At 38.3% G+C, this 12,091-nt stretch overlaps 1 long non-coding RNA gene across 2 annotated transcripts in view; it reads right to left on the bottom strand.

The window, feature by feature from the left end:
- The window catches only part of LOC137469166 (uncharacterized), a 95,086-nt gene that overhangs the window by 77,994 nt on the left and 5,001 nt on the right, over positions 1-12,091 (bottom strand). The gene's annotated exons all lie outside the window — the stretch shown is intronic.

Raw genomic sequence — 12,091 nt, 5'->3', positions numbered from 1 at the left:
CATTTTGTTTCACTCTAAGATACTTCTCTTGGTGCAAAGTGTCTCTCTCTTGGGATAGCAAATACTCTATAAACAGCAATTTTCAAGAAAATATATAAATATTTGCTCACAATATTTCCTAAAAAGAAAGATTAAATAACTTTTTTTGGATACAACATATTGCTACCTACTGTCTGTATCTCTGATATACCAGGTGTCTGTAACCAGTCATCAAAAGCTGAGGCTTAATTTTTGAATTTTTGTCCTTCTATAACGTATTTAATATTTAAGCAAACACATAGTAAGAATGTGAACACATCATCTTAAGACATAACTGCAATAAAAACATGCTTGAGAATAATAACATATTTGGAATAGGAAATTACCAGGTATGACCTGCAGGAGTTCATCATCAAGCCCAGTAAATCTTCCACATTTTCTTACCATCATTTTCTGAATTAATCAGATATGTTCTTTCTTGTGTCTCATTAGCTTTGTTAAATTTCTGGGACTGTGGTAATATTTCCAAATATGGGGTCATTGTTTTCAAGAGCCACTAACAGAAAAACTTGTACATATTCTAAAGATATTTTTTAGACAGCAATTATTGTATTATGGAAGCTTGGGCTCACCAGGACCAAATAATTGGGAAAAGAACCTCAAATCAAAAAGTGAAAAGGAAGGAAAGAGCATCTTTTCAGTCTGACCACAAGGAGACTGATAGATGTTGCAATGAAACAGAAGACCGTTTTCTGGGAAACATGTTTCAAATTCCTGAATTTCACTCTCAATAGTTTATGGCCATCCATGTGATGGGAACTTTTAAAGATGCCTTTTTTCTTTAAAATATCACTGTAATTCTGATGATTCTGTTCAATAGTCAGTTAGTTATTTTTGCATTCCAGAGAGACTTTCTTTTGACACACAAAACTTTGTAATAAAAGTCTTACAGGGTTAGGTCACAAAATTACTTCTAACTTCATTTAGCTAATTGTAACACAGATTTCCAGAGCCTTTGAGACATTTAAAACATTCCTGGTGTAGGAATTAGTTGTGAAAATGTCTTTTATCAAATTATTCCATGTTTTTTATGAAATTTGGCAGATGATTATATTCCTTTCCTCCATATAGATAATACTTATCTAGGTGCTAGAACTACTATAGGATCCAGGAAACACATCTATATTCCACTGCCCCAAGTCTGCTGGTCAAATCAATAGTTATTCAGCTCTAGATGATTCTGCATGGTAGATGAAGCCATGGGGTACATGCAATAAGGACAGGAATAACTACTTTCCCACAGAAAGAGTGTCAATGTAACTTTGTATCTCACAGAGGAAACTTTGTGTTCCAGGAGGAAACATTTAAAATCATGTATTTACATTGAATCATATTAAATCTAATATTTATTGAGGCAGCACATTGTATTTTCCTCCAGCAGTGAGGCAGGATTAGTGAAAATATGTTGAAACATAGATATGGCTTAGGTTTCAGGCAACACCTTCCAAAACACCTGCTGGCTTCAAAACCAAAACCCTGATTTCAAACATCTATGCTATCTTCAAACACAAGCCATTGTGAAGTGAAGCAGACTGAGAATGTGAAGCACAAATTTTCAGTATTTGCCTTTCCTATTGCCTTGATGAACTGAAGTCAGCAAATTGCTGTGTGCCATTTCCCAATGCCAAAGGCATTATTCCAGCCTACAGCTAAGATTCTATTTAACTACTGGCACTTGATTTAGGAACCTCACATTAAAGGTCTTCTCTAATCAACAGAGAGAAACTTCAGAGGAAGATTCAGCTTGTCTGAACTGCCTTTTGTCTATGTCTTAGCACTAAATGTGTAGGGAGCTCTGCAATACAGCTCATGACTTCAGCTACAAGTTGGCCATGAATGTGGTTTTCTGCAGTTTATTTTAAGCCAGTCCACAAAGAGGCACTAGTGCAGAACAGCTGTGAAGGGCTACACTCACAGCTTTAACCCTTATGTGCCTCTATGGTCCCAGTCTCCACAAAACCCAGATTTCAAAATCCTTCTTTGTTAATGGAAACCCAATGCCTGACTCACTCTCATGCTCTGGATTATATTAAAAGGATTAGAGAAACACCTGTGTCCCTGAGCAGCATAAACTGAGAGTAGCTACATTAGGCAGAAAGACTAATTGGGACAGACAAAACAAAGAGAAGTGTTTTTGAATCAGATGCATCAAATCTTCCAAACTTTCATTACACAGTTCAGGCTGTATAATGCTGGAATCTCCCCACTATCTAAATCTGATGAACAGGGACTTTCACATTTGCTTGCTTCAATCCAGACATCATTTGGAATAAAGCAAAATTGAGGCTTTGACATTTTTTCTTTAGTATCAGTTTTTCCTTTAATCTCATTGTTCTTCCTTAAATTTCCCCAACCAGGATTACACTTCATGTTTCCTTGCAGACTCCCTGATTATTCCAAAGAAACCTGATCCTCACCTCATCTTTCTGAATTCCTTCCTGATACTACCTGATTTCTATCTAGTTTCTATTTTGTCATCTCAGCCTGAATCTCCCACACCAGTTTTCAAGATTTCATCAGATTTTAACACTTTTCCAAAACTCCCTTCCTTAACTTATTAGGCTTAATCCTAAACCTTGAGTCTATTCCTTTCTTTGCACTACCACTCTTTTTTCACAGATTGTGCTCTCTAGCTCACCTTGTAACTGCAGTTACAGGTGAAATTAAGTGGTACCACTGTCCTCTCCTCCTCTGACCCACAAATCCCCTGGGAATCCTCCACCCTGAGAGTGGTGGAGGTTGAATAGAGGCTATTAGCTAGTGAAGTACCATAACAACACAGAATGGAAGGAACAGGGATTTGTAGTTCTAGGCTGAGACTAAGAAAATTCAACACAACTCTGCAAACTTCACCAAGCTTAAACCTGTGTAATTGGAAAAGAAATGAAATTTGCAATGTATACAAGGAGTTAAGTTAGGAGAGTTCATTTAAAATGCAATTACTTTCTACTGAGGATGAGTTTGGGTGTTATCATTTTGAAAAGAAACATTGACTTGCTCTCACCTTTCTCAGACCTTTTCAAATTTTTTGGGTAACTTTGTTTAGCTTGTCAAACACAAGAAGGCTGCATTATTAATAATATTCTAATGTGGCAGGTGCATATTTGTGTGTGGGAAGGTGCTGTTTTAAAGTGACAGCTGAACCTTTTGTGAAATATAAGGTTTCTTCCCAGGAGAAAGTCGTCATCTCTCTTCTCTTCTCTTTTTCTCAGGGTATAGTACATTATATGATAAAAGATGTTAATCTTAGAAGTGGAACAGATGGCTCAGATTGAGATTGGGGGCACAACTAAAACTGAGAGATGAAGAAGAGATTCAAAGAGGAACAAACAAGAGCAGAAAATTCAATTAAATGTTGAATTTTGAGGAAGCAGGTGTATGAGTTTTATTATTGAGACCTCTACATTCTCATTTAGAGTAACTCATTTGTGAGGCTTGTTATGAACTTGTCTGACCCCATTGCTGGCATTTTACTATGTATGCATACTTGAAAGGAATTTTAAATATCATTGGGTAGCTCTTGCTCTCTCTTCCTCTTTGGTTACATCTGAGAGTCTGACAGCTCTGTTTCACTGGAAAGGCTGACAAGCCTGTGATTCTCATTAGGCATAACACCATATAGATGTTTTGGGATCCTTCTGAATGGAGGGGTCTCTAATAACTCAGTCCTATACTGCTGCCATTATTAGACAGCATAGAAAGTGCCTAAACTGATCTTTGACAAATTTTCAGCAAAATCAGAATAACTAGCATATTCTAAAATTAATATCCTCCTAAGAACAGATTGTGTGGCTCTGTGTTAAGATTTACCACCCTTGTCCCTATCCCAAAAACTCTGCTAGGCACTGTTCTTGTTAACTTATTATTCAAAGTTATTAAAAAGATAGGACTGAAGACCAACTGGCTTACCAAGTCCAAGAAACTGGATGATATGACCTGTTTCATAAAATACCACAAAGTAAGCCTTAAATTCAACCAGAAGGGTTTTACCCTAATTTACATATCATTCAAGAACCTCTCCAGTCTTAAAGTCTTACTCTGATTCCAGTTTTACACAGTTTGCTAATTTTATTCTGCTTTCTACTGCTTCCAGAGAAGCTCCTAGCACAGGTGTTTTTGTGTTCACAGTTATATCTCTTTGCATGCTGCCCCTAAATGTTGGGAGTTTCTTCTTAATCCACAGCAGTGTGTAAAGTAAATCATCTCCTCCTAATTCCTTTCCCTTCTCTTTCAGATTGTCATCCCCACAAGCAGAACCTACATGTTGCTTTTACAGCAGATTTTACACAAAATGTAGATTCTGGATGGCTAAGGAGTGAAAAAAAGTGAAAGGCTTAAAACTCCTTCCTAAGAACTACTTACCAGCATCCTTGTTTGAAGCAGAAATTGTCTGTGATAAGACAATAGCCCCACACACCTCACATATTGCATTGCACTTCCTCACATATGCATTGCACATGTAACCCATGTCATTGTTGATGGAAGAAGAAAGTCCAATGAAAAACCTAAAGATACACCTCATCTAATCAGATTTTTACCTGGATCATGACTCATGTTGAATCATGAGACATGAGTGGACTTCAGCTTATTGCCTCTTCATAGCTATTCTGTGAATAGTTGTCTACCTCCCAGCCATCAAATGACCCAGTAGAATCAAAACATTCAGGCTGTCCTCAAAATTCTAACAGTTGCGATAGAAAAATAAAACTAAAGACAGCTAAAAGGTGTCCTTAAACTAGGGCATCAATATTTTTTAAATTGCTTAAAACCACACAAGCTGTGTCCTCTCCACTAAGTAAAGCAGTCCTTGCCCTTTAATGATTTTTGTCTGCTAGTTAAATCAAAGGTGCAAATATGAGTCTTTTAACTCCAAGCGGTTCATGTCATTCTGTAGAAATGTCACATGATGACAGTACAAGCTGTTAAGATAAAGTGATTGACACATCATCTTAACTACCCTCTCAGGTACTCTTTCTGAGACAATCAATTTGGTGTTCTATCTCATTAAATTTCACTATTTTGGTACGTTATATTAGTTGAAAGAGAAACTCTACAGTGTCCTTGAACTGAAGGTATTTAAAGATCATTCTCACAGAGAGGAATCCTGATCAGATAAGAGTCAGACCTGCTGCAAACTGTCAAAAGGAAAGAGAAAAAGTGAAAGAAAAATTATGCACCACAAAAGTGACAGAGGGACACTGAGATCTTCAAATGGGTGCCAAGTCCTTTTTAAATAATATTAGAGAAAATCCAGCAGCAGCCAGCAGTGTAAGGAATGACAGTCATGCTATGAAAACCAAAATGTGATGACATATAAAAGGCATTACAGCAGGAAGGCAAAGTTTATTGCTCTGCTGCTTCTCTACTTGTTAATAATAAATTACCGCATTAATAACCCTTTATATTTATCCTATTGGAGCTTATATGACTAGTGATAAAACTTTTAACTACATTAGCAACAGTACACTAATTGCATTAACTGGCATAATAAAGTTAATGTATGAGTACGGTGTCCTTGATACACACATGCTAAGATTGCACATGTCATTAAGATTAATATTGTTGGAATAATGTCACACTATTTTTATCCAAGGCTGTATTACCAAACAACCATGACCCCTGACATGAAGTTCTAAAATTTAATATTAGGTAACAGAATTAAAGCAGTCTTTTTCAGATGCAAATTTAGAGGTGGTTTTATATGAATCAGAAGTTAATCAACCAAGGCCAGTTTAAGTTCGATGAGATTCTCACCCCGAAAGAGGCTGTATCAGTGTAAATAGGCGAGGCCACCTGAAACAGCTGATCAGAATTTGTTAGTTGGAGCACCAGGCAAACACCAGTTTTCTCATATTTACTCACAGTTCTAAATGACCTTTGACAAATAGCACTGTCTCTTTCTGTACTCACATCTATTTTGGCTTGCTGGAGACCTTAAACTGGGCTGTGGTCTAGAAGGAATTTGGGAAAATAGCAAAAACTATTTTTTCTACATTGCACTCCCACCATAAAAAAAAAAAAAAAAAAAAAAAAAAATAGAAGCATACTGATTTTAGCATAAAATCTGATCCACAGACCAACACCTAGTAGGACAAGTCCAGGAATGGAGAGGGAGCTCTAGCAAAGCCAAACTAGCTAAGATCGTCTAATTATTGAACAGTAATTTGTGAATAAGAGCAGAGATAGAACAGCAGAGTTTTCTCACGAGAAAGGAGACAAAGATTGTGTGTTCTAGACTATGATGTCCACTCACCAATTCTTGATTCCACACCCATAGTGGGGACCTTTCCACCCTCCACCCCAGACAATGGCTAGCTCTGGGCCAAGGCCATCCCCTCCTCAGTGTGTGGGACGCTCCCATCTTGCTCTGAGGCACATAGCTCTTCACCTTTGAAGTCTGTGCTTTGAAAGTAGGAGAAAAACACAGGGGATCAGACCTCCTCATCATACTGGGCATAAGCGGAGCAGTCTCCTCTTTCCAAGAGGGGCATCCTTGTGCTGCAATTCCTCCTTTCGTAAAACGAGGAATCCAGCACCTATTTACCTTGTAATGATGATGTGACTGGAACTGCAGTTTGGATCACAGGATCCGATATTCAGCACTTCAACAACAAAGGTGCTGATTAACTAGGCAAGAGAAATATTTTCCTTTGAGGACAGCCATATTTTTAGTTGAATGTTCCCTTTAAATACATGACCTTTTTGGCCTGCCAAATAGCTGCACTAAAACAGTCAAATTTCTTCCAGTAAAACTCTGAATGGAATAACTTTAAAATCCAATATTTATTCATGTCACAGCACAGTAATTTGATGTGTAATAAGCATTAAGGTAAATACAAATCTGTAGTTGACTAATCTGAACTTTGCTCTGTAGCTCAGATCTCTGGGGGAGACATGATACTTGACATTTAATTTGAAAAGCAAGGTAGCCGCATGGAGAAAAAACTTTTCCATTTCGATAGTACAAAAGCACTGGTGCATTTTATTTGATATGGTGGATTTGCTTGGCTTTATTTTCACATTTTAATAGGCTCACCTCATAAAAGTATAATGAAAATAGAAGGATCATCTATCATAAGGATAGACGGGTATAGATATTTTCTTTTTGTTGTTGTCTAGAAGAAAAACAGTTTTCTTCCCACTGATAAAAATAAATGTAAATCCCTCACTTTATTCCTCTTATTTCACTTCTTTCTTAAGAATGCTTTATCCTATTTTAATTGCCAGAGAGCAGAAAAGACCTCCTCTCCCCTTTTACAGTGGGGCATCAGAGGCACAGGCACATCTGCTGTAGTGCTTATCTGGGATCAGAAGTGCACTTTTGAAGCAACTCTCCTGCCTGTCCCCATTGAACTATGTTTTGCTTCTCTGCCAAGGGCATGGCTAGGACCTGTTTTTACTGAAAGCAAAACCCAATGGGTTGCTCCAAGAACATCCTCAATGTGTTCAAACCCCTGACAAGTATTCAGCCCTTGGGACAAAGCCAGAGCAGGTATCAAGCACAAAACCTCAGAGCGCAGTCACCCAGACCTCAGCATAGCTGTATCGCCCCATGGACCCACCCACCCACCTGTCATCACTGCAACAAACTGACCCTTGGATTTCCTGGGTTCAACTATACTGACACCATGGTATAAGTTCTGCTTTGAGGAGCTAAAAATGGTTCCAGACTTTACCACAGCCATAGGATCCCACCTAGAAGTGGTAATTCTATCTGGAAGTACGAGCTTCAAATACTCATGTATTTCAGTATTTGAACTTAACCTACCACCTCTAAACTCTCCAGATTTTATAATTTCACTCCAGAACTACTGCTCAGAGATCATAGTCTAACTACTGCTTTGATAGTAGTGTGTGCTCATATTGCCTTTTACCATATTGGTTGGCTACATTATTTATCTCTGGGTTTAGAGAGAAGAGTGCTGGGCCTTCATCCTTTTCCCTACAGTGTCATGTCAGGTCAAGAGTACATGTGAGGACATCATGTCTTTTAGTGACCAGCCCTTAAACAAAACAGCAGACAGCATTTAGAGTTAAACTTGAAAATCTTTATACCAGGACAACATCAATGTTCTGCTGACATCTGGGTCCAGCTGCCTCTCATCTCTGGGCCCCATCTGGGAAGAACAAGTTTAGGTACTACTATAACCAGAAAGGTAACAATAGTTCAGCAGAAAAGGAGGCACTGGGGTTCAGGAGCAAGGAAGTGCGCATGAGTTGAGGAATACTGATGGATGCAAAAAGAGACCCTATATCTAGACTCCAACCTCTGATCACGAGTATACCTCATTTATTGAATATGAGCTGCAGCACTCTTTTTCCCAGGCATTCTCCAAGATGTCCTCATCAGCTATTTCTCAGCAGCTCCTAATTATTCCTCACCTAGTATGAGCTTCTCCCTAATTACGCTTTCCCTGTCTCTCCAGGGCTTCTCCAAGAATGACAATGCCATTTGCAAATCTGAAGTGGCTCTGAGCTCTAAAGTTAACCTTATGTGCACTCCTCTGCTCCTCCAAGGTTTTTACCTTCTCGCAAAATCTAAATTTGAAAATTCCTCAGCAAAGTCAGTTAACTAAAGACCATTCTTCTCAGACTGCCTTGAGGATGGAGTGGTAAACTGTATGAGAAGCCTCGGAGAAGCTGACTGCATTTTTGTTATATTTAGACTGAAAGAGTGTTGGTAAATACTCATTTCTGTAAAAAGGTCACAGAAGTCAAAATGCCAAGAGGTCATTAAACAGCTTCTCTAACCTCTTAAACTTGCAAAGCAAAAGGTCTCTCAGGACTAATCACTTCCTTTTATTGCATCTGTCCATTCATCCCATTCTTGGTTTCTTTTGAGACCTAAATCTCCTAATGTCACGCTTCTCTTTCTCCCCAGAATGACAGCGATAGGTAAAGTTACTAAGCCACAAACACATCCTTCTCCCCTCACCTAATGAAGAGAAGAGCTTTGAAGATTCCACTGTCCTTACTATTGCTCAAGAACAGCAGTCCTTCCTGCTCCACTGCTTCCACTTTAATTGGATCAAGTCCACTGAGTCTTTTTCCCAGGATGAGACCAAAATAATTTGTTTACTCTAAATGGATCAAGCTGCACTCCTGTGTGCTATAAACACTGCCATCGCAGTTTGGTTGGGTTTCTTCCTCATGCTTTTCTAGGCTAGAACATCTCTGACAATCATTTCAGTTACTGCCATTTTTTCTGGCAGCCCATGAACCTTCTCCTCAGGCACCTTTTGCACATGTCATGTGTGAGTCACCATCTTCCTCATGGACCATGGAGAGTGATTCCATTGCCATTTTTGTTTCCATTTCTATTTGGTTTTGTGTCTGTTTTTTTTAAACTTGTTCTCTCATTGTTCTTCATTGACTTTTTTCTGCCAATATTTAAACTTAATAGGCAGATAGTGCTGAATAAGAAATTGACAGCCAAGGAGCAAGCTTGAATACCACATCCCATCTGTTTACTTTGAGCGAGCCAATTAACTCCCTTTCCAAGACAAAGCCCAGGAACTGTCTGGAAAATCTCTCCCTGCAAGTACAACTTCCAAATGGCAGTATGGGTGACATTGCACCTGCTTTGATTTCCCCAGCTATGAGTCTTTCCAACACTATTTCAGCAAACTTCCTTACTTTCAAACTTCTTCACAGATTGTCAAGGCATGTAGCACCATGCTATCCTATGAAAACATAATTCTGGCTATCACACAGTTCTCATATTGTTTCTGACATTTCAATACAAAACAAAGGAAAACAAAAGTATTTTTGGGTCAGCAGAACATCACAGGACACCAAGAAGGCCAACCATATCGTGAACTATGGAGCAAGAACACAGAAACTGTAGAGGGAATTACAAGCATCTGTGAGAAATCAGAAAATTAAGATGTAATGAAAATAACTGACTGGTCTGTACTTCAGGATTCTCCTTTATCTCTTTATTTGGATCTATGAGCTGCTCAGAGGCTGCCACACTGAATGTACTTCTTCTAGAGAGTTCAAGTATGAGTAACATACAGGGTAGCAGATAACTAGTACAATCCATGAACTCACTAATGTCAATAAATGGGCCAAGCTTCACCTCTTTGGGAGAAGGAATACATCTTTCAAATATACACGTCATCTAACTAGTGTGCAGTAAGCATTCAGACAGCCCAGAAATACTCTTATAGATACCACAGAGCTATTTCCATATATCGTCAAGCTAAAAGCTTGAAGAAACCATCAAAAGATGCCCAAAAAGCAATTTTGGGAATATTCAAGATTAAGATGAGTGAGTCTTCCAACAAATGAGTCCATCCTTGCAGTAAGCATTTTAACAGCCCTTTCCAGTTAATACATAAGCTATTCTATAGTCATAGAAGAAAATAGCAAACAGAAGCTGAAATGTTGGTTTGACACAGGTGATTTCTTAAACCACATTTGCTTCTCTCAGATTAGGTTGTGACAATTTAAGGGCATGGCTGGACAGACAGGTAGGACTGATTAAACTGACATATGCCAGTAACATGCTAATGCATTCTTCTATAGGAGAACCAGAGTGGCAACCTTGCTGTCACTTGCAATGTTTCACTATGTATGTATGGCCACAAATGAAGTCCCTGAGGATGTCAAGGAATAAACAGGAGGATATAAAGAAGGCAAGCTTGTGTTATGCATGCACAAGTAGAGGAAAATAATCATTAGTCCAGGACTTCACTGTAGGGACATATAGGATGGTACAGCAGCTGGACTCAACGTCCCATACAACTTGAGATATTCTAGGACTACTCTCACAGGACCCAGCTCTTTTACTCTTTGGTTTTTGAAGAAATCTTTTTTTTTAATCAAAATGGATACAAACCACATTGACAAAAGTCTGACCGGATGCCACCATAGATCCTGTCTTTAAAATCTCATTCATTTTACTTTTCCCGACTTGCAGAACAGAAGGACAAGCTAAAGAACAGCCCTTATGACTATATTTCATTCAAATAGCACACAAAAGATCTGGAATTTGGGTGCAAATAAAATAAGTCTTTGCAAATGACAATGTTTATAAAAATGCCTTCTGAAAGCAAAATAAAACAAAAACCAATATGCCATAATTCCTCAAGATAGCTTGAAAAGAAAAAACTTTGAAAGTTCATACATAGATTTCTCAGAAAACATCTTCCTTCCATCCTGATCCTAACCAGAAACAAAACATATGAATGCATAAATAAGTATATTTTCAGTCAATAATCATAGTTACAGTGCTACCTTCTACTGTTTCACTTACTGCAACTCATCCCACAGCTGTGTTTACACTGTAGTGAGCCAGTCAGGCATATTTCTGGATCAATATGTTGTACGAGCAAGTAGCATTCACTTGACTTTTACATTTCCAATTTAGAATTTATTGTAAAATATAAAATAATCCTGGGATTGGCTTCATCTACAGCTAAAGGCTTGTGCCAGTATCAGAACAGACATGTCTGTGCAAGGACATTTCCCTGAGATCAAGCATTCAGCTTCTTCTCATCATGGAACAAACAGATATTAAATTTTGGTCTGACTTCACTGTAGAATTAATTCCTTCTCTTTACGTGCCTAAGCAGCCTCCACCATGGACTTGAATATCACTGTTTCCATTACCCTTTCTCCAACCCAGGAGACAAACCCTAACCCTCAGAAGACTATGACAGGATTGCTACAAACTGCAACCTGCAGCAGACTTCCTGAAAGCTGTACTGATCAAACACCATGGATGTAATGGACTACATTCTTTAAACAACATTCCCTACAGGTTTTTATTACTTTAAATATTATCTTCTAGTCCCTGTTACTTTAAATTTGCTTCGAAACTCTAGAGAACAGAAAGCACTACATGCTAATATGTCTGGCCACCAGAAGTCATACCTCCCAGGTACAAGCTCTGTGAGTCCTGCATTTGAATGCTTTGGGGTTTCTCCTGACTAACAGGGCAAAGGTTGAATGTGCAAATACTCTACTTAGTTGTGGCATGAAATATTTTTGTATTTTGTTTATTTTATCCTAGGATTCTCCAAGTTTTCATTTTAAACAAATAGCT

The sequence above is a fragment of the Anomalospiza imberbis genome, chromosome 2, assembly GCF_031753505.1.
Source record: "Anomalospiza imberbis isolate Cuckoo-Finch-1a 21T00152 chromosome 2, ASM3175350v1, whole genome shotgun sequence".
In the NCBI taxonomy this organism is placed as follows: Eukaryota; Metazoa; Chordata; class Aves; order Passeriformes; family Viduidae; genus Anomalospiza; species Anomalospiza imberbis.
Note: the sequence above shows the minus strand (reverse complement) of the source record. Positions and strands in the feature narration are given on the sequence as shown.